Source organism: Aphelocoma coerulescens, chromosome 11 (assembly GCF_041296385.1).
Source record: "Aphelocoma coerulescens isolate FSJ_1873_10779 chromosome 11, UR_Acoe_1.0, whole genome shotgun sequence".
Lineage (NCBI taxonomy): Eukaryota > Metazoa > Chordata > Aves > Passeriformes > Corvidae > Aphelocoma > Aphelocoma coerulescens.
In genome coordinates this window covers 14,893,419-14,920,564 of record NC_091025.1, presented here as the reverse complement: position 1 = coordinate 14,920,564, position 27,146 = coordinate 14,893,419, and the positions used below count along the sequence as shown (strand labels likewise).

Below are 27,146 nucleotides of genomic sequence, written 5' to 3'. Positions count from 1 at the left end.
TTGCTGCTCCATCACCCCACATGTCCCTTTTCAGCAGTGATCACTGTCAGGTATCACCACTGCCCACGTCGAAGTGCAGGTGAGCGTCTGCCATAGCTCTCTTCTCACAGGGATGATTTGTGGGCAGAGTGCATTTAATAAACTACTTAAATTACAACTTTTGGATGCACCTGTAATCCCCAGGGTTCCATCAAATGTTTTTCTTACTGTCTTTATAATTATATGCATACTTAAGATTAAACAGTGGTAGAATTTCCCAAGTACATGCCATAAATACTTTCATATGCCAAACTAAAAGTTTCCTCTCTCATGTTTAGTGACCCTCAAATCAAACTTCTTTCAGATCACCCAACTGTTACAGTAATAGCAAAAGCAACAGAATGGACATAGCAAAATTACACACACACACACACTCTTTAGGCTATATTCACAAAAAGGAACAACCTCCCTCCTGAAATGCAGCCAGCTCTGGGCTGAAATGAATTTTGATTTAAGAAACAAAACAACTCCCCAGCAATTTTGGAGAAAATACAAGTTTTGCACAGGGCACCTCTGCTCATCTAAAGCAAGCAGCAGAGTAACAGGAATATGTTCCTGCAGAAAGAGCAAGCCGGGAAGCCACCCTACTTGCTGAATAGCACAGCACACTGATTGCTGCCTGTAAAAGTGGTCAAAAGAAACTGAAAAACATGAATCTGCGTTTTCCAGGAAGCTCTAAGTAAGATTTGGATAACCAAGGAGGTTCCCTGTAGATGGGACAAGAGCAGCAGTAAAGGAAGCGGAGAACGAACCCCCAGCGCAGTGGTGCAAGTTCTCATTTGCAATGCTAGAGCTGCTTTATATGCTGAGCTCCCATCCTTCAAGAGCAGGTCAATGTTTTAATGTGGATTGGGCACATAAATGCAGATCAATTTATGCATTAAAAAAAATCATCTACATGTGCATTTATTTCAATTTCATTTTAGTGAATCAGGTCCTGATTCAATGCTAACTGAAAACCCTTGAAATAACTGCGAGCTTGCTCATAGCCAATTCTGTGTCACCACTATGAAATTAGTAGTGAAATTAAATGGCTCAACAGTGCTAAGACATTCCCCAACTACTCCAGCAAGCAGTCGCTCACCTCTAAGGTTAACAGGATAAAGGCTGGATAAAGAAACTACTCATTATACCAGCTCTACAAAGAAGCAATTATGAGACTTTATAAAGTGGTTTCAAATATATTTTGCAAACTAGGACTCAGACAAATATTAGTGGCAGCAAATTACAGTACTTAGCAGAATTATCACCAGAAAAGAGACTCTTTTAATCTATAAAAAATATCAACAAAAGATGTAAATATGGACTCCTCGATGGGTGGTATATCTTGAAGAAAATATACATCTAATCTCACAGTGTGTTACCTCCAGTACCTGGAGAGAAGGTTAACAATTCAGAGCTGTTTCCTACAGCTATAGAATATATTTTGATGTAGATTTGTAGATATCACAGACTTAAAATCTATTGTATAATCACAGGGCAAGTGCAAGGAACCTGGGGACATACTTCTCCACAGTAAAGTGCTGGAACACTGGCTTTCATTTTAATCAATGCTATTCCCTGTTTTTAACAAATTATATTTCATTCTGTGGCCTTTAGGTTATATTTTTCTGCACATAAACAGCAACAGTGTTTTCCCCACCACACGTACAATTTGCAGCTGAATCCTGGCATTACACAAGTGTTTGTCTCCATGTGTGATGGGCAGCTGGGAGAGCACAGAGTCACCCTAACTGAGTTTCAAGCATCAGATAATGGTCTCCAGAGCAGCCCTGCTTGGGTACCAACAGATCTGCTGCTGCTCTGGGTTAAACTGCACATGCCAGCAGGAAAACTGTTGGTGATCCACGGATTTGCAATCCCCATGCATTCCCCTCCTCACAGTCCCATTCAAGCGGGTGAGTGAGTGGTGGGAACCAGGACCTTGGGATGTCAAGCAGTTGTTGCAGGTTAACACCAGGATAACACAGAAAAATTTACCCATCCTGTCACACACAATTCGTGTTCAAACACACTGAATGCCAAGCTGCAGTTCAAGAAGTCAAAGATTTCTCTAGCTTTGGCCTCTCCTTACTCAAAGCATTAAGCACTCCAGTGGAGGCCACTGCTCATCCCACATAGCCAACTACTGTCACAGGCAGAAAATGCTCCTGTGGCTCCCTGACATTTATTTCTCTCCAGTTTTCAGGCCCTCTTTCATTAAACAGAGAATATGGATGGTTTTAAACACCTTCCATTAAAATCACATACAAAATGTTTTGGACAGCACTCTAGCAGATCTGGGAAGTGACCCTGATCACACACTCTGGCAAAGGAGACAATTTCCAGGGCAGTGGCACTCACTGTTTCCCTCCTCTTCCCATGAGGGGCCGCAGTCCTACCCTGAACCCACTCCCAACCACATTTACCTGAAAGCAGTGGCAGCTGCCAGCAGCAAGCATCTGAAACCTTCTGCATTAACTGAACACATCTGGGAAGCAAGCTCTTTAACCCTTCCTTGCTTCACTCATGTGAATTTGTGTTTGGCAAGCTCCAAAACATTCAGAGGTCAGGTTTTAGCTTAATTAAGAGACCACAAAAAATCCAGACAGTCATCCAAACCTTCTGAGCCCTTGGAGTGTGGGAAAGTAAAGTAAGAAAATCACACGCCAGCAACTTCTCTGAAGATTTCTCATGTTTGCTGTTTTGAACAAGGCTTGAAAATACCAGAACCTTTTCTCTCTCACACACTGTAGTTGAGCCCAACAGAGACCCCACCAAAAATTCAATGCAGAACACCTGAGCTCTGGTGCATTATCATTTGCAGCTGCTTTAATTTTCCAGTATCACACAGTTGCTTTTCAGACTCCTCCTCAGGAAATCTGTTGGGGATATTACTTCTACCTATGTTCTGTCACATACCACCTCTTTAGTTTCTTCCAGCAGTTCCTTCATTTTTAAAATGCATCTTCCTAAATTCAGAAAAAAAATCCTCCCCTTTGTTCCCCAGGTGGGTATAATTCACCCCTTACTTCTCCACATTTGCTGTCTGACTCCTGGATGAAACAGCAGAGAGCTGCAGTGTCAGCAGTTCCTAAAAGAGACCATCCCTTTCCCTTACTGTTTTGATAATGGTTGCTCCATGAGATCAATTAAAAGAAGAAAATGAAAACAGGAATTGATACCCAAGCCTAAGCCCTTGCCCAAGATGAGGGCACCAACAATTGCAGAGATAATTTAGTGGTGCTCTCCTGCCCTCATTTTGTCCATGTTTATTTATGCATCTTTCCCTTATAAGCATCGTACATTAAAGTCAATAGCCTACCACTGCTTATCAGAAAACAAGTGGAGCCAGACCTGGACTTCTATAAATAAGATTTATTCTATTGGCTAAATAATGACATCTAAACTGGTCTGATTTAACTGACTATGGCAGTTCTTAGAGCAAAATTTAATTACACTTTGTACTTATTACAGTTCCTTTGTGTGCTTCTTGCTTCCCAGCAATTTTGAAATATAGACTTAAGTCTGCTGTACAATACATCTCCATACCTATACTGACATGTGCTAACAGATGGCACCACGAGCACAGAGCAGCAGATCAGCATGGGTTGTCACTTTTGGTGGCCACGTTTTCCCTTAAGTTATCTCAGCCCAACAAAAAATGGCATGAAATAATCACTGCCCATTTCCTGCGGGCTGGGAAGAGCATGACTCAGCAGCAGCACTTTTTATAACATCCAGACACTTGACTTTCTAGAAATGCTTTTATATTTATGGAGCGCATTCGTTATGGAAGTCTGCTAAGTAACGGATGCTCTGGGATGATGCTGCTCAACCATAAATGCAGCAAGAGCTCCGACATCTCAGGGCCTTGGGTGGGCTGGGCAGCAGTCAGGAGGAGGCAAGTGACGCCTGTTTGTGTTTGTCGGGTAATACTGCTCTATAAAATTATATTAGATGTGCATTAGGGGCTGTAACAGAAGACAGGAAGAGTAAAGGATACACGTAAGCAAGAAAGAGAAGCACACGCAAGGGCACTGGAGAGCGCTCACATGGTTCTGCCTCCCCACCGCTCTGTGCCATGGGGAGCTGCCAGCACCCTCCCCACCCACTCACACCACCAGCCACGGGGCACAAAACTGGGAAGGAGCCATGAGGTTTGGTGTCACACCTTACATTCAGGTTTCACACGCTCTGTATCCCACTCAGAGGAAATTTAGGGCTAGCCCAAGGTGAGGTTCAGCACCAACATTAAAAAAACCCACACCATAGTGAAGATACCAGCACATTTTGCTAACACAACTTAAAAATGGGATGTCCTAAACCTCAGCCTCCCCGCAAGCTCCCAAACTTCTGAGCCCTTTAGGACCTATCCTAAGGGCTACATATTCTATCATCCTCTGTTTACATTTCCTGAATTCACACTCCAAACACATTCATGGCACAGCTTTACAATACCTTTGAACAGCCCGAGGACTGGGAACTATGGAGCTGCTGTCACCTCACCAGAGCCGGGTGGAACACCCCAACACCTGCCCGATTTCAAGTCTGAGTTGATTGAAGAGCATCGTGGGAAATGTAGTCCTTGATGACTCCTCCTCTTCCTCCTCTTCCTCCTCTTCCTCCTCTTCTTCCTCTTCTTCCTCTTCTTCCCTCTCCGTGTTCCCAGCACGCACATTTTTCTGGGATCCTTGGACCAGGGATGTCAGGTTGACAGAGTCCAGGCTCAGCTGGTGCATCCCCAGGAGGAAGCATCTTTCTTCAGAGTCTTCAAGGACACAACTGTCTCCTGCCATTTTGGACCTTCATCTGGGGAAAACCCACAGAGGCTGAATTTAGCTACAATTAAATGTCAGTTTAACTCATATAGGTTTTTCTCATGCCTTCTGGTTTAGCTTTTATAACTGCCCAACCACTGATTATGTATATTTTTTAAAAGGATTCATTGTTCTTCCACTGATGCCTGAAATCAAGGTCTCAAAGCAACACCCTCCAAATCCTTCATGGAGAAGAATTGGTATTTTTAAAAATGATTGGTGGAACATTCTTACTTGGTGTGCTTGCATATAGAGAACCACTTATGTGCAGCTCTAAATATGACTAATGTCTAAATATGACTAAGTGGACTACAGACATTTCAGAGGATAGGGTGTTACTAGGCAGATAAGAATTTCAGATGCAAACTTGAAAGTATAATTGGCATGTGAGCAGGTAGCAGGAAACCGTGTAGAATATATTTTCTGAAGATCTACACTTCCACCATTTCTCTGCAGTGGAAATGCATCAGCACTCGATTTTTACCATCAAAGCCTGCGATGTTGTAACCTACTGCAGAATTGTGGCCTTAGGGTTCAGTAAATTACTGTAAAATAATTTTAAATGTTTGCTGTTTTCTTTCAAAATGAAAAATACGGAATGAAAACCTCAAAAAACATCACACAGAAATAACTGGTTTGGTTATATTACTGCAAGAGTGCAGAAATGCTTTTAAAGCCTCCCTGCTGCTGGGTGGGTGCCCAGGGTGCTGTGGGGTCCTGGTCCTGCCATCAGACCAGGTGTGGCAGAGCTCGGGGTCCGTGCTGGCTCCCCAGCTCCAGCACACTGCCCTGGCCACCTCATGGTGGGAGGGTCTATGCCTCAGGCACTCTTAAAAGAATATGTGTGAATTAGGTGCTGCATCCAACAGCAAAATTTTTCAGTCAAGGCCAAGAAGAAGAAAAATTTTAGAGGAAGATGGGTCTAGTTTTAATTACAGCAGCACAAATACAACCCTGGCAAACCCCTGCAGAATAGACACCTCTTAGCATTTCCCTCTCAGAACCACAGCAAAAAACACATGAAAGGTCATATACAAGATAGGATTTGACACAATAAGATTTCGCTCCCATGTTAATGCACCTCAGATCAAGCCTGCAAAAGTGAAATAATAAATTTAGGAAAACAAGCAAAATGACCCTACTGGTTGGTTGGTTTTCTAGATACCATCTACATATTTTAGAAACGTACAACCTTCTAATAGAAATGAATAAACTACTCAACCATAAAGTTGCTATAGAAGATATGCTTGTTCTGATTGGAAAGGGCATCTGCTATCTGCAATATTGATAATACTTTTCAAATTTCATCTGCTTTTGTTTGCATTCTGTGTCGTCTGTTTAAACACACTGGGAATAATAATGAATCCCAGCATTATCTCCACTTTTTCAAGGCCGAACATATAACTTTATCACAAAAATAATTAAAATTCTTTGGCACTCTTGTATCTTTTCCATTAAATGTTATCAAGCAGTGACAATAAACTAACATCAGTCCAAGGCTGCCCATATGCTGCTTTTAAAAAGAATGTATTTGTCCCAGGGTGAGAGACATGAATTTTGTGTTTACAGGGTCAAACAATTCCAAAGTTTTTTACAGTGTAAGGACTAAAAAATCTGTGCATGCACACACACATGCAAATGCACAAACACAGAGCTGAGGATATTGGGTTCAGAGGGAACACCTACAAACTGTTTTGTTAAAACTTCCGTTCACAGGCAAATCTTAGCAGCTTAATAATTTGGAGAACTAAAGATATAAATATTTTGCATACTTGTACAACACAGTCAATCCAATAAATGATGCTCTGAAACATTCTTGGATGTCATATTCAGTTAATCTCAGATGTAGCAGTGATTTTTTTCCTGAACTGAATTTCATATATAGAGCTATATATTATCTCCTACACATAGGAATAATGTTACAACTTTATTTTGAAAATCAGTAATATTTTGAAATTAATAATATTCATTTTATCCTCTTTTTAAAATCCCTTTTCCTTTGTTATCCAGGATAAAGAAAAATAAAATGTATTCTCTGATAATCTTTGCTTAATATTGATTAATACTCATTCGGTATTTAAGAAGGAAGCCACCAACACTTCATTTTTCACACAGCTCTAATTATTTGCCAGTGAAAACCAGTGTAGGTTTTAGAACACATTGCTACAATATCTAACTCCAAAGTCTTTATGATTTTTATAATCTGTGCTAACTTCTGCTTAAAATGTAGTAAAGCAATGATGTTGATCTCATTTCAATACCACATACACAGTATTGCATAGTAATGCACTGGCTTTTATAAGCCAGGAAACAGTACCAACTCGCTAAACAGATCCATCAGGATAATTGAAGAACTCATTTCAGGAGAACTCCCATATGAAGGCAGAAATGTTAGAAGATGTTAAATTTTCTTTTTGTGTATTGTTGGCTCGCTTGATAAGCAGAAGCAAGTTTATACAGCTCTGCAGCTAGTGTAGAATGCTTAAGCAAGAAATCCATAACTTTTAATATGATGAGATTGTCCTGCTAGGAGAGATGGATTTTTTCCAATATCACTGCTAACAAACAAGTAGAGTTTCCTGTATCAGCACATTTCTGTTTCTACTCTGCAGCACACATGTGCTTCATTTAGAAACAATACATGGCTCAACATTTTTGGCATATTAAAAATGAGATGAGTACGTTGGACTAGCTGATGGACAGGTATCCTAACAGGTTTCTTTGGAAAATGAGTACAAAATCTTATACAGATAGACACACTGACAAGGTTGAGAAAATAGGGAGGGGGGAAGTGTGAAGTTATTTGTGTTAACTTCCCTTCCAAGATTTAGTGGCAGTGTTACTTACTGGAGCGACTGCTGGGTGGACAGATAATGTCACGCAGTGTCTTATTACATGATTTCAAACCCCTGTGCACAATCTCACTTGCTGCATGAAACTTAAATATGTTTCAGGTAGGAGCTAAATAAAAGACATTACTTTTCATCTGCTTTTTCACTTAATGCTAATATAGTCACTTGTCAGTGAATGTAAAAGTAAAGGAGACAAGGGTTTATTTTTATACCTCACAGAACAGCAACTGGTGATTTCCCTTAGATCATTGCTTTTGTGTGTGCAGGCACTAAGCTTTTTTCTTTTAATATTTTAGACATACTTTATTTTTTATTCAAAACAGTTTTATCCCAACTTTGACATGCCGATATTGTCAGGAAAGGAGGTGCGATGTTTAAACGTTACTGGGTACTTTTTCTCATTATACCTTGTGAAGGTAGGTGGTGCATCTCATTAATCCTTGAGCTAATCACCAGGCTCACGGTATTCATTCCTTCGAAGGTTTGGCTGAAGACACGACTCTCTGGTTCACTTTAGAGGATTTATAGTACATATGTCTCAACGAGCAGTCAGTGGGGACATGGAGCTGAGCTGCTGCTCGGATGGGATTGCTCGGCAGCAGCACAGCTCTGCCCAGCTGCAGGGCCCTTCCTGGGGCAAACCACATCCCAGATACCACACAAGGTGTCCCACACACACAGTGAAGGAAATCGTGCTTTCTCTCTGGGCACTGTGTGTTTTGTGTTCAGGAAAAGCAGCGTGGAGATCTGTCAAATCTCCATGAGGGACGACGTGAGGGTGGAGCAGATTCCAGGTTCCTCCTGACCCGCAGCACTGCGCCCATGGGCAGGAGAGGGGACTGCTCCCTTCTCTTCTGGTGGGCCTCTGAGGGATGTCATGCAGACTTACTGTTTCAGCTGTGATGAGCAGGCAGCAGCCACCAGAACATGCTGTCAAGCCATCAGTGTGGCAAATGGCACGTGGAACATGGCACACGGCGTGGCTGGGCTCATCCCTGCACCAGACTTGGCCATGGGATGAGCAGGATTCCAGAGGTGCCATGAGTGCAGCAGGGAGCCTGTGCCATGCAGGCTTTGGAGAGCATGGCTCCTGCAGCAAGAGCATAATTGAGAGAGCCTTGGCTGGTGCTCAGCAGATGAGAACAAGCTGCAAGCTGTGGCATTGGTGGCCACAGGAGCAGAGCACTCTCCCCTGTCACTTTGCTTTCAGCCAGCACACAGCATGATCTGGCAGGACAGACCAGGAGCCTTCACTCCAGTTAATTATCAGAGTGTTGCAGCTTCAGTTCTTTGCTTTCTTTTTCACGTTCTTCACTTTTTCTACCTAACCTCCCTTTGGTTTTCTCAAGTACGCACGCCTACTCAATTCAATTAGCCTTGGATACAGCACCGAGGCCTCAGATACCTGTAGTCATTATCCCAAGCACTTTTCATAAGAGTATGGATATTAGTCCCAAAGTCCTGGCAAAATTCCAGCTAAGCTAATGTATTTACAGCCTAACCTCCCCAAATGTATCTCTTTGTTTTAAATAGGGGAGTTATTCTTCATTTTCCCTCCTTACTTTGCTGTGTATAGTTTCTCATAGAGTTAAACTTATTCCCCATGGCAGAATAATGTGGGATTTTTCAGTCTTACCGCCTTGCAACATTTGGTATTTTTCTTTAAGCTGCTGCTTCTGGACTCCTGAGACTGCAAGAATCCCGGTTCCCAACCCCTCCCTTTTTTTTAAAATCAAGCCGCTAATCCTTGTGTAAAAAAGCTTAAAGCACAAAGCTCCAAAACAACTAAAAGATGCAACTCGACATCTATTATTATCTTTAAAATATCCCGTGAATTTAAATTAATTCTCATGTTGTTGAGTCCTGCCCCAGACACATTCCTGCAGCTGGTGATGCCAGTGGTGCCGCAGAGCCGGGGCTGAGAGCAGTTACGTCCATCTCTGCCCTGAGCCAATCTGCCTCCTCTTTCACAAGCCCACTTCTGCTCCCAGTTACACCAGTGAGACCACTGGGGCTGCCTGACTGCAGCTGTGGGCAGAATGTGACTCTTACACGTTGCTGAAGGGCAGGCAGGCCTGGGGCCAAACCCTGCCCTCCTGTGTCATGCCAAAATTTCTCAGTGCACACAGGTGACAAGACAGTCAATACCTACACCTCTGTAAAGGGGACGGTCGTTCCAAGATGTTTTCTCAAGATTTTGGCTTGTTCTAAAAGGATGGGGGATTTGTTGCCCAGCCTCTGTCATATGCTAAGAGAGATGCAGCAGATCCCATCTGAAGGGAGGTGCCCAGCTCCCTCAGAGGCACAAAGCTGCCACGTCCTAGGTGCTCTGATCCCATGCACCACTCCCATGGGGACATTCCAGATTTCCAGGGTTGGCTACGTGGAAGGAAACGGGCCCATTCAGACTCCAGGGGAGTCACACATTTAACTCCTCTGCACCAGGTTTGATAGATTTTCTTGACAGGGAGATAATGGGGCATTTTGGGCCTCATCCTTTTCTTCAGTTCCTTGGATTTAGCTGGAACTCCTTGGAGATTAAAACAGGCAAGTTTAAATAGCATTTCATTTCATCTCTGGCTTTCTTTACTGAGGTCCTCTTGTGACAGACTCACAAACATTATTCATTAGTTTGCTCACCTATCCGTACCCCTACCCAGCTACCCAATATTCGAAGACAATCAACAAATTAATGATTTCACATTTTCAGCCCATTAAATTATTTATTGCTGGTGTCAATAGAAAGTTTTTAAAAGGTAAAATATATTTGTATATTGACTGCCAATTCTACATGGATGTAATGGCACCAGGCAGTGTACCACATCATGAAATAAAAATTAAATTGTAGTTGGGCTTTTAAATCAACTCAATTAAAATAAAGAGATTCTTGGCTTGATATAGGGAAATATTTGTATTTCCAATTCTATTTGTTAATACATTGACATATGTGCTATTTTTTAAATGTAGCACTAAGTGCACTTTCTGTCAATGCCATAGATTTTTTAATAGACTGAGAAAATGCATTTCATTTCTTCTTATTTTCCTTCAATACATCATTTGGTTCTGCTTTTTTGCCTGCATGAAATTCATTTTCTAATGGAAATATTTGTTTTGTAAATCAAATATGTATTATGCACAAAATGCAAAGCACAAATTAAATTATGTTAATGAAATGAAAGAGATATGAAATGCATATTTCATGGACAAAACATAACCTCAGCAAACAACCATTTCTTGATAAAATCTTTAAACACAATCTCATTCTGTGACAGACATATTGTTAAAGCAGATAGCACCTCATTTAAATGGTTTCCTTTAATATTAGTGCTTAGTATATAATTGTAAATAACTTTTGGGATGAAAAACCAATAATGAAATACTGTCTTTAATAGTTTGCTATTGATGTCAGCATAAAATTTGTAGTAGTTGAATATTGGAAATTGGGAGTGCGCACACATATAGTCAAAAGCTGTAAATGATTGCATATTTAAATAGAGCTGACTAAGGCAAAGATGTTATAGATATTAGTAATAGGCAGAAAATTATGCTGACCTAACATTATTTGACAAAACCCACTGTTTTAAATTATATATTGGTTACACTTAATGAATAATAGATTCTGTAGGTGTTGTTTCCCAGATCACAATGCTGATGACACTCTATGTTGGACACTTCTTAGTCTTCCTTCTGACAATAAAGCAGGTAGAGCCCACAAAGGCCACCAGAACACAAAATTGTATCCATGGGTCTCCAACCTAGCATAGTCTTCTGCAGGACAAACACTCCCAAAGATAGGAGCAAAAGACATACTCCTGAACAAATACAATGCAAGAAAAAGCACTTGACACACAGGAGGAGATTTCAGGCAGGTCTTGGGTTGCTGTGCCCTCCTAAGTAGTAGAGCCTATAGAGATCTCACGCATTTGTAGGGTTTCGTCACTGTTTTACCAGCAATCAGATTCAGTGGGTTGGCCCACATCTGTGGCATACAGTCCTCTGTCCTCCTCTCTGCCTTGAGCACACATGAAATCCAGAACAGAGAGAGCTCTTGATATGTAAGCCAATTCTTTCAGACTTTTTAGGGCAGCAAAGAATGTATTAAATCACCAAAGGGACATCTGTCTCTTCTCTACTATATTATTTTTATCAAAAATGCTAAGAAGAAGAACATGATGCAGAGTAAAAAGAAACAACCAGCCCCAAAACTCAGATGATCATTAGAGAGCTGGGAGATGCCTGTAATCTAACAGGTGATAAGAAGACCAAAGCACTTATTTGAATGTTGCTATTCTTTGCATGAAAGCAGGAGAGCTCTACATAATTAATTGGGATCTGCTTCATTTTCTGAAGAAGAACATATTTGTTTTTATATTAAGTATTACAGAAGACACTTAAGATTCAGGCACTGATACCTGATAATTGTTTATCATTGTTTTTTTGCAGGAGGGAAGCAAGATTGATGGACAAACTAGGACAGTGTTGTCTGGAGGCCTTTGGCTTTTAAGTCACTGTGGTTTGAGTTCTTAGACCAGTATCATAACTGGCTCGAGGCTGGTTGGCAACTCATTCCATTTCTGCAGTGGATGATACTGCATATCAGTATCTGCAACGATTTGTTTAGAGCAGTTGCCTATGAGAGCAGTGACAACAGTGCAACAATGGTGGAAGTCCTCTCAGCCTTTTTGGAGAAGCCCAGAGACACCTGCCCAGTGCCCAGTGTGACATCAGATGCCCCTGTGGCACAGGGTGCTCAGTGAGGCCATGGCTGGGATCCCGAGCGATGGAACGCCCACACCACTGTGGCACCCCAAGCACTGCCCACAGGAGCCCGGGCATGGCCAGGCATGGACCAGCTAAGAGTCAGATCAGAACAGGCTACAATAGGAGGGACCAAAAAATTCACTAAAACCACAAGCCTTCCTCCCAGCTAATAAAATATGTCACTCCAAGGTTCAAACTGCCACCCAGGGCTGCTTTCTCCACTTCCCCTGCACATCCCACAGCTGTTGGAATGTGCTGTACCACTGCACTGTCTGAACTTTCCCATCCCCAAACAGCATCTCCAGGCAGGAAAGTACCCCCAAAATGACAGATTGCCCCAGGCTGGGCCTCTCTCCACTGGCTGTGCTACTCCAGTACCTCCCTGTGCCAGCAGCTCAATCTCTGCTGCTGCTGAGGACATCTCTCCAAGAAGGGAGGCTTTGTGCCATCCTCTGCATGCTGTCAGCCATCGTGCTGAGATAACTTTCCACTTTGCTCTGAGGCATAGACAGGTGCCTTTAGTAATGTTCACAACTGCCTTGATACCAAATACGTAACTCTGAGATAAGCTTGGCAATAAATACATGTACTAAACACAGTGCAGCAACACGACAGCAGAGAGCTGTGGAACTAAAGAGGGCTCTCCCCATCCCTACATTAAATTATTTATTAACCATACCTACCCTATTGCCCTCCATCACAGGCACTCAGCACTGTAATGGATTAATGGGGACACAGGAACACAGCATCCCTTTGGTGAGTAAAACAAGTGACCAAATTATGCATGCCCTTCGTAGCAGGATGGTCACAAAACCTGCTCAGGGCTCCCTGAAATGGGTGGGCTTTGATCAGTTGCATGGTGGGATCTTGGACAGGAACAGGGTACAAATGCTGTTGAGGTTTAAAAAGAAGAGGACAGCAAAATGTCGGAATGAGATTAACAGTACCGCCTGCCTTTGCTTCTGGCATAACAAAAAAATGCAACCAAAATAAACAGTGCAGCTGTGTGAATCTGAGCTCCTTTTGAACCAGGCCATCAAACTGTCTCTCTGCCGTAAAGTAAAAACCTTCCAAACACTTCCAGAATCTCCAGACTTGGCAATTTCCCCAGGATAACCCAGTAAATTGCTGGGGAGAAAAAAAAGTATCCCATGTATCATAAAATACTGGAATTTTATCCCAAGCAAAGGCCAAAAACTTCTCCAGAGGGAGAATCCAAAGCCTAATCTCCGGATATTCAGAGCTGAGGAAGGGTTTCCTCCCAGTGCATCGAGGAATTCTCTCTGTCTGTTCAAAAGCCATTTGACTGGAGAACAATAACACAGAGAAAGCATGCTAGGGAAGAAAATGTCCCAAAGGAGTGCCAGGATTTGGGAGCATGGCTACAATGGATCTTGAGGGTCATGGAGTAAATTCTCCGGCTATTGAAGGCAACTGTGTCACTGCAGAGCTGCTGATGTGGCATTAGGAACCATCCCTATTTGGTCAAACCAGGCTGGGTACTTTCCTGTGCCATAAAACCAATTCCAGACTTCCTGTTTGTTATTTGAGTAGAAACCATGAGATAGAAACTATTCTGAGTCAATGGAATTATGGATATTTAAATCAGAGTAAAACCCGGTCCCTAACATATCCGTGGTGTATATACCACCTATAGAAGAATAATGGATGCTAAATCTAAGTTGTGCTTCCTACACTTATTTCATAGGAAATACAATTTTTTATCCATTTTATCAATTTTCTAAAATGAATCTTTCCCTTTTTCATTATCAAATTTCAATCTTATATCATTTCCAGCACCACCCCAAGCCATTCTGGAGTTCTCGTTTACATCACTAGAGATTAATATTAGGTGTTTGTAAAAGGAGGATATTAGCTTCTCCCTTATATCTGTCAAAATTAATAACTTCTCTATCACAGATAACTCCAGGTCAATATTAGATTCATAGATGTGGCCAGAAATAAAATGTATGGAAATATAATATCTCATTTATAAGTATCCAAAAAAAAAAAGTGTTTTCGTTATTGAAATTTAGACTGCAACTGTTCTAAAGATCAAAAGACTTTGAGGTCTGAACATATCTGCCATATGGCCTTAGCCTTTCAAATAGAAAACAAATTGGAGGTCAGCCCAGGGGAGAAGAGAGAAGTGAATTTTCTACAAGCAGGGCAAAGGAAGGCATCAGGATCTCTCCCCGTTGCGTTTGTGTTTCTGTCTAAATGTATATTATGGCCAGAAGAAAGGCTCCAGACATAAATGTTTGTTCAATGATTGATGTAAATACTTGGGTGATGATTGATAACGGTTGTGTCTGGCAGATGTCCACCTCCTGCACCGCTGATCCACTGTGGTACCTCCTGATGTTGTGCTGATTTGAAGGGAATAACACGTTCAAAGTGACCATATTGCAGCAAGAATATCCTGTGCTCTTGGTCCAGCAGAGATGATGTTGATTATATTTGTTAATGAACCATACTGTTGTCTCCTAAGATCTACTGATTTAAGAGCATTAGCAGACACAAAGCTCATCTGTGGCCTAGTGGAGGTAAAGCAACGTGGCCACCTCCCGTGGAGCACTCGTGACTTGCAGGACTCTCTCAAACTCCAGGCATGTTTAAGAGTTGTACCAGAGACACGCTCAGTGCTAAAGCACGCTCTGTGCACTGGAGTTCAGCTGTTCTGTCAGAGTCCTTAAACACAGACCGGGCCACGTAGCTTTCACACTTCTGATGTGAACATAATTCTAATTTTGACTGGCTTTCCTGGCTTCCCAGCTGGCTGTCCCCATCTCAGCGCCGCGACCGTGCCACAGAGGCAGAGCTCAAAGCCTTGCACGCAGATTGTGGGCTCAGGAGAGGAAGATGAAAAGAGCGTTGCCAATGTGAAATCTATTTTTTACATAAGATTCAAGGGAGAAGGTGAGATAAATACATGCTGTGGGAATACAACAGAGGAGAAGCTGTATGAGTTATGCTTTCAGAAGTAAATAACATTGGAGCTAGTGATTTAAAGGTTGTTAAATGAATTTTCCCAACTATTTTATTCACTGTGATCAAAATTATATCAATGATGTTCTTACTAATATATCCCATTTGGCTCAATAATCTTTTATTTGTAATTACAGGTGAAAAGGTCATTTTAAGAAAGCCTGTATGGGCTTTAAAGAATTATGCTGCTTTCATTTTGTTTTTATAAGCAATTGAGGATAGAGGGCAAAATTAACTAATGCTACTTTCTGCGAGAAAAATATTAAAACATCTTCAGTTCATATCCTCCTTTGCCCAAAGGAGTTTTTCCTATTGCTCTTCTTCAACCCCTGGCTTTGTGCACTGACTGCTCCCTGCAGCTGTGTGGGCAGTGTGGCACCAGCCACCAACCTGCCATGGGGAAGCACCATCTCCTCCCTCTTTTCTTCCTCATCTCCTCAAACTCTGGATGACCCACAGTAAAACCCTTTTAACAAGCGTTCGTTCCTTGCTGACCCAGTTAAAACGCTGCCAAAATAAACATGAGCCGTTTTTTTTTTTTCCCCTGTGGCTTTGGGATCCATTTCAAGCATGGAAAGAAGCAGCCCTACCTGGGTGTAAGGCATGGGGAAGGGAGAGCAAAACAGCCAGCTGGGAAAAGAGTTGTCTTTAACGGGAAAGCTTCCAGGGAGGCACATTTATATCTATATTCTTCTTGGGTGTCTTATGCTGCACTGAGATCACAGTGGTCAGATGCTTGACCCCAAGCAAAGTTCTGGGCACACGCGGCACCGGAGGCAGTATAAACACGGAGTGTAAACACCACTCAGCTCCATGAGCTCCCATTTGTCTCCTTGTCTGCTTGATGCTGATATACTATTTCCACAAAGGACCACGTTTCTGAAAATTCAAAATAAGTGAAACCCTCTTCAGCAGCCGATGAATGCTGAAGGTCAAGTGAAAGCAGAACGCTGGTGCCCAGGACCCCAGGGACAGGTACCCACCAGGCAGCTGCTGGCGCAGAGCCGGCGGCACCGCTCACTCCAGAGGTCCCTTTTGAACCGGCACATTCTTCCCTCTAAGCATCACACAGATGAAAAGCTGCATCTGTATGAAGGAAAGCATTCCCTGACCCAGCTCACCACATTTCGGTTTGAAGTGCTGTTTGTCACCACTAAGCACTACTCTCCCCACCAAGGAGTGGTGTTTCTCCCTGGAGTTGCTCTCTGCTTTAATAGGGTGTGAATGCCTGAAACAGCTACGGTGCAGAAATAATTGTTATTCATGTTTGGCTCCTAGTGGGGAAACACAAAAGCTGCCACATGAACTTTTCTACTTGAAGATGATACCAACATGTATATTATTTCAAAAGATGGGGAATATGTCTTTGTGACCTAACCTAGCTGAACTCATAAAAACAATGGCATCTCCTTCATTGGGGAGAATAAAATATTGAAACAGGACTCAGAGAAGATCAATTAATCAGCCCGTTCCCTCATGTACAAACACAACCCTTAGACCTCAGTTCTGAGAGGTTTACACACACCTCTACAAAAACATTCCCCACTGTAGTTGTTTTTCTTAACACTGGAAATCAGAAAAAGAAAAAAACTGTTCTTTCAGTATCAATCAGCTTCAAATACTGGGCTAGGGTTGAGGGCCTACAAGTTCAACCTCTAGGTTCAGAGGACTAAAAAAAGAAAGGACAAGGAGAAAGAGGAGGAGGAAAGCTGCATGTCTGATTTTGCACTGAGGTGAGGGCAGGGAGGGTCTTCCCGTCTGAGCAAGGTAGTGATGGACAAAGAGGAACCTACAAAGAAGGTGAAAACTGCAACAAAATTGCAGATGGCTTTTTACAGGGCTTTTGGAAAAAAAGCAGTTGCAACCAGCTGTGCTTCCTGGGTAGCCTGGAGAGGCCCCTCCCTCCCTCAGGGCTGTTTATAGGACAGGTGAAGTGAGACTCAGCAACAAGTGAGTATAACCTGCACATGAGTACCTGGGAGACTTACAACAGAAAAATGCTTCTGGCCATCAGAATAAGGAGATTTTGAAACATCCTTCCAAGATAATCAGTTTTAAGATGCCTCCTGTGCAGTTGACTGTTGAGTTCAGTCCAACATTCTTGCAATACCAAGACCAGATATTCCTTCTCATTCTGTCTTCTTCTGAAGGAGAAAAGGAGAAAAGAAAAAAACAACCAAATCATCCTCAATAAGTTAAATGGTTTTTTGGTGCATTTGATGGACGTTGTTGGGCAGGGCTAGGTGGAAGCTTTAAAAAAGTCTGCAAATATTCATTCATGTTTTTAAATGAATTTACTGCAGCCACATTGATTTCCCCCTGGGATTTGCTTTCTGCACACTTTTGAGCAATCAAGTTTTACTGGGCAAATGTTTGCACAAGGCAAATTTCAAAATTGCATGCAGAGACAGAATTTTTTGTCTTTTCATGCCAGACATGCTTGTAGGCTTCTCCAATGAGCAGGCAGAAACAATATCATGTGATTTATCTGACCCATCACAACCAACGCACATACCTTGACTAACGAAGATCAGACACCCACAGTTGTTTTTGATCAAGACACAGAGTTGTTTTTTTAATTATAAAGCTATCCATCAGTAATTTCAAATAATAAGTAAATTGGAGGGAATTGTGATCTGTCTCCAGATAGTCTGTGAGCAGAGAAAGCAGCTAAATTTGTTGAATAAATTATTCATTATGGATTATTCGCTCAGCTCTACTGCAATAGCAGTGACATTGTTTAATTTAATAGCACATTAAGGGATCTTTTTCCTTACACAAATGAGTGCATTGCTCCCAGCAAGTTGACTCTTGAAGATGCAATTCTGGAAACCTGTGAGAGCAGCTACCCCTGTCCAATTAGGTTTTGAGCAGAGAGGACCCTCATAACACACCACTGACTATATTTGGCTACAGCCCTTGTGTGGGGATACAAACGTGCTTGACAGAATACAGGGCTATGCAAGTCCTGGAAAAAGAACTAGAAAACAACCACTTCACTTTGTAATTGACTGTGCTTTGAGGTGGATCTGAAAATACCAATGCCAAAAAGCCAGCTTTTATTCAGATCTCATCTGACCCTGGAGAAGCCAGTGCATTTTATCTGAGCCCTGTAAAGTCTGGCAGCTCCTTTTCCCATCCCCAGCCATGCTGGAGCTCAAAATCCACAGCCAAACTCAAGAATAGTGAAACTCTTCCAACTAAACCAACCCTTTCTGAAGAGCCACTGCAAGAGTCCTGTTGATTTTGTTGATTGTCTTGATTCTCTCTGGAGACGACATAAAGAATGGGAATATTTGTATAGCTCATTTACAACCAACTACCTGCAGAGGAAACTTCCCCAGTGACTTTTTCTCCTCTGAGAAATTAAGATCTTCAAAGTCCCAAGGACCTAGTATACAAACAGCTGCAAAACATCGTGACACGCCAGCCCTGGCCCTATTTCTTGATCACTTTTGCAGATGTGGGTCACCCAGACTCTCACTCTCTGTGATGCCCAGGGCTGACTGGGGAGCATCAGCTGACACACACCCTGAAGCACTGCCCATGGACACACAGCTCTGCCTCCAGCCCCTCTAACACTGATGGCCTTCTGCTGGACTCCCAGCACAACACCAAGATCATTTTTCGGGGCCTAATGAGGCCCATGGAAGTGAGGGTCAAGGACTGGCCAGCCACAGGCAGGTATAGGGGCTGAGCCTATTGAATCCTTCACACCAAAAGTGTGGTGTTTGTGGGACCCTGACAGTGAGTGCCACACACAGACCCAGGGAAGGGCTCATGCAGGTGGAGATAGATTAAATTTCTGCCCCTGATGAGAGCAGGAAAGAAAATAAATGATATATACACCTTTCATTTGGGTTAAGAACAGCTGAAAAAAGCCGTAGTGAGTGAATACATCAATGGAGCTGCATTGCCCATTCATGGATGAGGAATGTCAGGTCCTGAAACACCCTGAATCTGCCCCAACTACAAACGCATAGAGAAACACAGATGCATGCAGAGATCCCCGACCTGCTCTGATTTATCTCCTCGGCACTTTTGATGCCATGTGTTGTTTAAAGCAGGACCCCCTGAGCAATGACCTGTGGGCAGCAGGTACGGTGCTGCCTCCCAGGCAATCGTGTTACAGCAGACAAGAAACAGATTTCTCAGCCCTATCAGACTCCTCTCCAGCACAATGCATTTCCTCAAGGCTGTGCCCAGTGCCTGTGGTGTCACAGGGCAGGCAGTGCCTGGGTGTCACTGTGCTGCACTGTGCCAAAAGGAAGCAGAGCAGCAGTCCCAGCATGCTGGGCCCAGTGCAGCAAGGACAGGCACTCAAACACATGATTAAGGAAGGTCATGACCATTCATGCTGTGGCAGATCCTCAAGGAATATTCCTCTTCTCTTGCAATTTTTTTTCAGCTGGTGTTATAACTCAGCATTGAAAACAAGGTGGAACACCTTTAGTGGCCAGTTCAGGGCTCAGATGTCTGTTGCCTATGTATATACATGTGCTATATATATGTACAAGTACTGTATAGATGCCTAGTCATTCACTTCCTGCACTGCATTACAGCTATAAAACAGAAGGATGAGTCTGGTCAGGGAGTAAAATCAAAGAAAAGCCTTAAGACACGTACCAATACCAAAATATTAGAGAAAAGAAAGAGCCATGCCACACCAATCCTTTGAGTCCTGCCAGAACCAGCAGCCTCTTCAAAGAGAATCCATCCATCCAGGCAGGTGCAGTCCTTTCTCCTTCCCTCCTTTGGTACAACTATTTATATTCCTTTCTTCAGGTATTGTATTTAATATCTAATATACATTATATTTTTATCTGTTAAGCTACAATATAGCATCCAGTTTACCCTATCCATGGGCAAGTTGCCCCGTTATGCCTCCAGGCATCTATACCATATCATTCTGCCTATAACCTTAAAATTGAAATGCCATGTCATATTTTCTACCATCAGTAGCAAGCGTTATCTTACCTTGCATTCTATTATATCACTGTGCTTTCCTCCCTGCTTGATAAGCTGTCAATATTGCTTTGGCATGAGAAATTTCCATCTCACGCATCAGATGATCTCCATGACCTTTAAGTGAGTTGCCAGTAAGATAATTTACTCACATTGTTGTGACAAAATAATATCTCTTCTGCCCGAGTCACATGACATGATCATTACAGGATTTTCCAAAAAATGATTAAATTTTGCACATTTTGGGGGTGGAAGACCTCTGTGGAAAATTGAAATTACTAGATTTCTTATCATTTCAATTAGCTACAAAGAGTTAAAAGGCTACTTGCCACTGCTTCACCCACAGAGCACATCCTGAATTCCCACACTGCACATAACTCTCTTTAACTTCAGTCACTCTTTTCACTTTTTTTGCTTTAACTGCTCATCCTTTTGCAAAGAATGTTTTAATACAATTGTCTTCACAGTGTCTTGTATTAGCAGGAGGATGTGATCACAAATATCACATCCTTTTGGCATCTTTTTGGCTCTCTGTGCATAACAAAAATGTCAAACAGATTTTAATGAAAGGCTGCATGCTTGTGGGTATTGACAGTTTGACATAGAATCCTAATATTCAGATGTCTTGTTCTTACTGTTTTTAACACAAATACTTGCAGGATAAGAGCAAGGCACCACAACTGTGGAGAGCTGGTATCTATATAATGTCCTCCTCTTCTCAGTGGGCTCTGCTCAGGAGCTTGCCCAATTTCTGTGGGGTTTGGCCTGAGGGTTTTTGTGGCTCGGCTACAATCAGGTCCGATCCCAATTTAGAAACCAAATTATTTCTTTTCCTCACCCACAGCGCCCGGGCTGCTCCCTCATGGGGCTGGGCAGGGGGCAGCCCCAGCCAAGGATGGGGCACAGCAGGCACGGAAGAGGTGATGAGGGGGCCCATGGATGTCCCTGCAGGAGATGCACCTGCCTGCTCACATGCTGCATGCCAACTTCATGGGCTGCAGAGACCATCCCACAGAGGACAGCGGGGACCAGGAGAGGCCTGTGCACTGGGGTCCCTCGAGGAACCCATGCATAGGGAATGCACATGAATGTATATTTGTATTTATTTATTTAACTGCAGTTGGGCTTCCTCCTCCTGCTCTCTCTGTGCTGGAGTGAGTGACAGCTCTTTGTTTCACTGTAAAGAAAATGCCAAGACTTCAGGAAAGGGGCATGAGGCTCCCTCCATCATTTCACTCGAGCACTTCCCATCTCAAGCACCCCACACCGCTATCATCAGCTACTTCTGCACACCACTGAGAGAAGATCAGAGCAACTCACTATTCAATGAGATATTAGAGAAAACAAAACTGAAAATTAGAGTTGAATAACATCAGGAAATGACAGTGGATAAAATATTCTCCAAAGTTTTTCACAGGCAAAATTTCAAGGTTGCCATTATCTCTACCAGCCAGTGGCCATGGTCTCTACCACCCCTGCACCACTAAAAACTCAGTTTCAGGACTTCCCTCCCTTCTATCCCACAGTGGTGGGACAGAATAACTCTTTCCTAGGCAGTGCCCTGTTCTCCCCATGTACTATGCTGATTATTATTATGTATTAGTGGTGCCTCCCAGTTTCACCCACTGAGCAAGTTTTGTCACCACATTCCCTTGTCCTCAAGATCAGGTTGGAGGCCAATTCTGAGAGGCATCTGTTGACTTCTGCCTAGACCTGTGCTTTGTCTTTCAGCATGACCACCCCCATCTCCCTCCCTTGTCTTGATGTTCAGGTACTTATCTTGCCTTCATAATTTCCCACGTGGCGCTTTATCAAATACTCTACTGTGAGAGATGAGATCTATTTCATTTCTTTTATCTAGAAAATCAATGATCTTATCAAAGCAAGATACCAGCTTTTTTTCTAACATAATCTATGCTTGGTAAAGTTATGCAGCATTTTAGACCATTTTTACAATTATTTCTTTGGTTACCATTTCTTCCAAACCATGTCCTGAGCTTTGCAGCCAGCAGATCGGCTCAGCAGCCTCAATGCTGTGGCTCCAGCTCTGCATTGCTGCCCACATGGCCTCAAACCACTCCTGTAAGGGTCACCTTCCTCATACCCTTTCATGTACTTGGACAGAAAAAAGTTACATTTTTTTATTAATTACTGATTACATTCTTTGGTGGGGTCTCATTCATCTCTGGTTGCCCTGTATCTCATGCCTTCATCACCTTCTCTGCCAATCACAACTATATGCAAGTTATATCTCCATGTTTATATCTGTATCTCTATGTTTAGATCTATATCTATGTCTGTCTATGTCTATATCTGTACCATCTATGTCTATCTCTATATCTATATCTATATCTATATCTATATCTATATCTATATCTATATCTATATCTATATCTATATCTATATCTCTAAGATAGCCTTGGGACATGATCTCTGTGCTGTTTCCATGAACCTTCTGCAGAATTACACTCCAGAGAACAGGACACAAGCCCAGTTGGGTTTCAGAAAGCCTAGCCAACACTATAATTTATTTTTTAAGGCAATTTAACAAAGTTTGCATGGCTGGTGAAACGCTTAGTGCAGCTCTGCAAATAACACCAAAGAGAACGGATCAATGTAATGCCCTATTGACAAAGTCTGAACTATAATACATATATTTTGTACATTTTTATTGTGTTCATGTATGTTGATTCATAGCTGCTTTATCAACAAAAAAAACACTGCACAAAGTTTTATACCGTAACTGTCACCAAAATTATTTATTGCTAGGATAATAACAAATTTTATGTGGACTGAGATCCTTTGTGGTAAGATGTTGAACTATAAAAAGACAGACAGAATTTCCTGCTCTATACAGCACTGGCCCAAGGAAAGCTGCTAATTTCTCTCCACTGTATAGAGTCCACAGGTGTGCACACACATATCTATAGATACAGATATCTCTATCTATAGGCACTTGTATCAAACATTTGTAAAACTATTTCCTCCTAAAAAAAATCGTTTAAAGGCCTACAATATGCTTAAAACAAGACAGATTCAAGAACCATGAATTTAAACACTTATCAAACTTGGAAGCCATTAATAGCCTCTCATCAATTATACCTCAGAAACAATTACAGGGGACCAAATACTGCAGCCCTTCACTGAGCAGATCTCCCCTCGAGGTCACCAAGAGGGTTGCTCAATTAAGAGCTGCAGAATTTGGTGCAGATTTAGTGATTTCTGTGTTCTGGTGCCCATTTTCCCAGCAGAGACTTTGGTGCTGGAGGTCCCCAGAGCAATCCTGGGCCCCAGCACCACAGCTGCCAGGCCTGGGGAGCTTCCCCTCTCTGCCTCTCCATTCCTGCACAAAACAAAAGCAGAACTTTTTAGTTGCCCATGCAGAATAGTCAAGGTTAAGGTATGAACTGTGCAAAATTAAACCCCACAGAATATTTATTAAAATCTGCTTGCTTATTTTTACCAAAATGTACCACAAACTTCCAAAGGGAAAAAGCCTCAACTTCTGAATGTAAAAAAGATGTAAATATATTCCTGGTAAACCTGACCTCTGTGAGCTATATAAAATGACTATAGTCTTGTGTTTCAAAGATATTCTTCCTTGAAAAATATCCATTGTTATGGCATTTCCTTGACTAAGTAGAAATAACAGAGGTTTTGCTTCAGCTATACACAACAATATTATTTCTTTTAATATATAAATGTGCCAAAAGGGACGTATATAAAGAACACTGATAGAGTTCCTAGAGCTGTTCTCTGCTTCCTATTGTTACAAACAATAATTTGAGGACATGAGAAAAAAAATCCCACAAAGAAGGATTTCAGCTTAACACGAGCAATACTCCTCCTGCACATCTTTCCTTTTATGCAGTTTTGTTTCAGTGATTTGAGCATGTTCTAATTTTGTCATTCAAGCCATCTGACTTTCACTGCTCTATACAAACAAAACCTAATTTAGTCTGAGATGTTTTAAGTCATAACAATGACGGATGGCCAAGGTTCAGGTGTGCTAGAATATTTAAATACCTAGTCTATATTTTCCTGATATAAAGACAGGCAGCTTTTTGTACTCTGATTAATTATGATTTTGTGTCTGAAAAAAATAGCTCTTTCTATTCTACATTATTAATTGGTTATTTAATTAGGGATTCTGGTAGCTTCAGATGTTGGGTAGCTAAAATTGTGCTGTGGATAAAAAAAAATAAAATAAAAAAAAGACTAGCTCCATACTGTTGCCTTTTTGTATCTTATGAAGGTCACAATAAGATGTGATTGTTTGGCACAGCAGCAGTGAATTATGCCACCCAGACAAGCTTTTAACCTATGTGCCTTCACTCTGAGTGAGACACACAGGGATGTGCTCTCTTTAAACAGTTCTCTATTGAAGAGGATTCAATCACCATAATGAATCTGAGGCCAGGCAGCAATCTTCTTCACTGAAAGAATTTCTAAAAGATTGTAGAATTTGTAAAACGAACAGCTCACAGACTAAATGGCTGTGTGGGTGAATCAATTATTGCAGGGCTCGCAGTAGTCATAATATTTAGTACATATCATAGAGTGTTTCAGGTACAATAAGATATGCTAGTTTTTTCCCATTCCTGCTTGAAAGTGGTATGTGCTCCACCAACTTAGTCAATCTTCAGGATCTAGTTAGAACTAGTATTAAGTCAATAAAAAAATCCATCTGCAGCTGTGGTGCATGTACCAGGATCCGAAGGGCTCACGTTGCAAAACAGTAATTGTATTAAAACGTGCACCACCAAGCTGCTTGCTGGGAAAACACATGATGTATCATGAAACACAAAACACATCAAGGGCTGAAATATTTTTAGAGGTAGAGTAGGGCCAATGCTGAACAGCTTCCTTATTAATACAATAATTATTTTATTTTGACAGCACCATTTATAACCATATAGTCTGTGTCCAGCTACCCATATTTCCATTAATCAATGGATTTGAAGACAACTGTCATCATTTCATTTTATTATGACTTATAGGTTCATTGCAGTTCACGTAGAAGTTACTATGAGCAAGACACTGGTGGGTAAGAACCGGACCTTTGTGTGCTGCCAGGTGCTCATGCTTGGCCCTGAGCAGGGACTGGGGGGACTGGGGGCAGTGGGACCAGCTGGGATGCCCAGCAGGGCACCAGGCTGGTTGCTGGAGAGGGTCAAGGCTGTGCTGGTGGATTAAAGATCTGGACAGGCACCTCAGCTCACAGGTAGGACATGCAACCCACCCCCCAGCTCACAGTGGGATGATGCTGGGATGCTGTGGGGGAAAATGGGAAGGACATAACTTGGCTTGGAGAAAGGAAGTATTTCTGCTATATTCAAAAGCCACCAGAGTACAGATCCAAAAAACCTCAGGTCACTTCAGTTTGCAGCACCCAGACTGCACCCAGCCACCTGTGAGCAAATGGGGCCCCCCAGCTCTGCAGTGTGGCCACACCACAGCCAAGTCAGAGTGTCACAAAGCCATGTCAGAACCTGCCAAACACACTTCCACATTGTGTACAACCTCCCCTGAGACACACAGGGCTAGATGGCAAACAGGGTGTCCCTTTAATGAAACTACAACATATTAAAAATTATTACAGCTTCGTCTTTTCAGGTTTTAGACAATGTAATGTGATTTATTCAAAGAAATGCTGATGATTAGACATTAAATGGCACTAAATATTCCACTTCCTCTGCGCTGCCTGATAAACTGGTTTCATTAACATTATAAGTAACAAAAGTTTCCATTTCAGTCGGCCCATTTTGTTTTCCTCACGATCTAAGTTGCAGCTGCACAGCACTATATTACAGGGACCTCGCCGAGCGGCAGCTTCGGGCTCTCCATCACTCGGCACGGTTAAAGGGACCGAGCCGGCAGCCGCAGCACGGGCGGGGCGGTCCCGGCCCGGCTCCAGCCCCGGCCGCGGGTCCCAGGGCCACCGGCAGCATCCTGCCAAGCCTGCACCTCCTCACCCCGGCCCCAGCCCACCGGGACACACCCACAGCACGCTCAGGACATCCGCGTCCCGGGGCTGGCACCGCCACCCCAACCCCACTGACATCGCCATCCCGTTTTTCTCTTCGAGAGATTTTTCTTTAGCCGCCAAGTCTGTCCCTATTAAATCATGTGCCTCAGCCTTAAGTGCAGGTTAACACTGTGCCCTGAGTGGAAGCTACTATATTTGTCAAGGATACCTCCGTGATTTATCTCTGCCAGCCCCATAGAAGAACTCACATCTGGATATACGGTGCCGCTACATAATTTCCAAATTCAGCCATTCTGCCTGCTCCCTGGGAGACCTCGCTCGGGGTCTAAAGCTGCTGGAATTACAGCTAACTCCCAATTCAGGCCCTCATTTCAGGCCCTGCCCAGGGTGTCACAGCCCTGCAGCACCAGGTAGGGATGCTGTTGCATGGTACCCTCCTGACCTGCCGAGGCTCACCCGCCCTTTTCCCAGACTTCGGTCACGTCTGACTGCCTTCAAGGAAAACCTCCCTTTGCCAGAAGCTACAGGGACACTTTTTTGAAAGACCTTTTGAAAGTAAGATGGTGATTTAAGTGCCCACCAGACAATGCTCTGGTATTTAATAAAACCTCACTCCTGCCCTTGGGCAGCGCTGCCCACTCAGGGTAGCCCTGGCTGTATTTTGGGTGGGGGCAGGGATTGGCCCAACCACCTCCCATCACTCCCTACACAGGAGAAAACAAATCCCCCACATCCACAAAACACTGATCCAAC

General features: G+C 42.6%; 1 long non-coding RNA gene across 2 annotated transcripts in view; it reads right to left on the bottom strand.

The window, feature by feature from the left end:
- The window catches only part of LOC138117165 (uncharacterized), a 41,517-nt gene extending 36,879 nt beyond the window's left edge, over nucleotides 1-4,638 (bottom strand). The window contains exon 1 of one of the 2 annotated variants that reach the window (XR_011154547.1): nucleotides 4,480-4,638. This is a non-coding gene — a long non-coding RNA (uncharacterized lncRNA). Of the gene's footprint in view, nucleotides 1-2,447; nucleotides 2,760-4,479 lie in introns of those variants that run through there. The other variant, XR_011154548.1, reaches the window with a different exon arrangement.
- Nucleotides 4,639-27,146: the final 22,508 nt, after the last annotated feature.